We start from the raw sequence: 1,841 nt of genomic DNA on the forward strand, positions 1-1,841 counted from the left end.
TGTTTTCCCATTGGTGATACTGTCCACGGTGCTTATCATTTTCTGCATGAGATCCTCCTGGTATGCACCTACTATATATTCATGTATTTTAATATTCACTAATCATGTTTCTGTGAAGGCATTTGGTGTATTGGATAAGGACTGAGATCTATCACAGGCGCTGACTGGTATGTGACAGATCCCTGGATTTTATTGTTGTGGAAAGGAGGGGTGTTAATCATGGTGGTAATAGAGGTGTGTTGGTAGGTTTTCTATTTGTTCTAGCAAGGTTGGATTCCATTTAGTATTTCGTTGGGGAATTTTTTTTTTCAAAAATATTTATATATATATATATATATATAAACAACTATATGTGTGTATGTGTGCGCGTGCATGCATATGTGTGTGTGTGTGTGTGTGTGTATCTATACACACACACACACACACACACACACACACATATGTCACAAGAGTACCACTAACAGCTTCTCATGTGACTGCTGTGGTTCACTTGACAGACCAAAAATACACCTTAACATTTAAACTATTTTAGTTGGGTTACAAAGTTTGCACCGCACACCAGCGCACCCCTCACCATATCCTTGAAAAATCACAGTGTAATAAAAGACTCCTTCAGTTCCCTCCTGCCCCCCCAGTCATCCTCCTGCTTCTCCAGTCCTTTCACTTGTGGTCATATTCATCATCGTCATTGTTGTTGTCCTCACCATTGTCCTCCTCATTCAAGACTTGCCTCTGAAAAGTCCCCTTTCTTCCATATGAGGTCTGCCATCTCTTTCCTGTGATCCTCTTCTGTCTTCATGTAGTACCAGTACATTTCACTCACTCTCTTTTTAATACAGTCCTCAACTGTCAAGTCTGAGTGCCTATTTATGTGAAGGTTCCTGGCCTTCCACAGGGCATACCTGAAGCAGGAGATGAACTGGTAGAAGCAGGCTGTCCAGGTCTCTTGCTGTTTAGTCAAGTGCCTGTAAAGGACTGCTGCTTGGGTCAGGGTTCTGAAACCTGTCATTACCAGGAGAAGTGCGTGTTTAGTTGGTCTAATAAAAGATATCACATCTACCCAAAGAACCTTGTCTGCTTCCATACTTTCTTCCACACATCTCTGGCATATAGATGTAGTCCCAGAAGAGGTGGTTGATTGTTTCGGCCTCCCTCCAGAAGAATTGCCTCAGGCTATTGGATGGAATTCTCTGCCCTGCGTTGTTTTTCTGCCAGTTCAAGTGTGTGTGCCCCTTCTGCAAGTTTTTCTGAAAAAAAACACTCCCATATGGCCTGGCAGCTGTCACTAGGTAGCAAGTCCATGGATGATATGGTGTCTCTTGCCCTTACCACCTGCCATATCTTGTGGTGGTTCACCAGGGTCACTAGAGCCACATCATGCAGTTTGTATTTGTCCTGGAAGTATTTCAGGACTCCATAGAACCATAGGAACACCTATGGCAACAAAGGCACCAGTCACAGGGCTCAAGTGCCTATACACTAATGCTAGGAGCATGGGGAGCAAGCAGGATGAACTAGCACTCCTGCTTGCAGAAAACACCTACGCTTAGTAGGGCTAACAGAAACCTGGTGGGATTCTTCCCACGACTGGGCGGTACACATTGAGGTTTATAAGCTGTACAGAAAGGATAGAGTGGGGAAGAGAGGGGGAGGGGTTGCGCTCTATGTCAATGAGCGATATACATCGACCCTTATCAAAACGGAATCCGAGGAGGAGAAAGTAGAAGGATTGTGGGTTAGGTTACATGGAGGTCAAGGAGAAAGGGATTTGGTGGTGGGGGTCTGCTACAGACCCCCACACCAAGGGAAAGAACTAGATTTGGGGCTCCTGAGGCAGCTCT

Source organism: Alligator sinensis, unplaced genomic scaffold (genome assembly GCF_000455745.1).
Source record: "Alligator sinensis unplaced genomic scaffold, ASM45574v1 scaffold647_2, whole genome shotgun sequence".
In the NCBI taxonomy this organism is placed as follows: domain Eukaryota; kingdom Metazoa; phylum Chordata; order Crocodylia; family Alligatoridae; genus Alligator; species Alligator sinensis.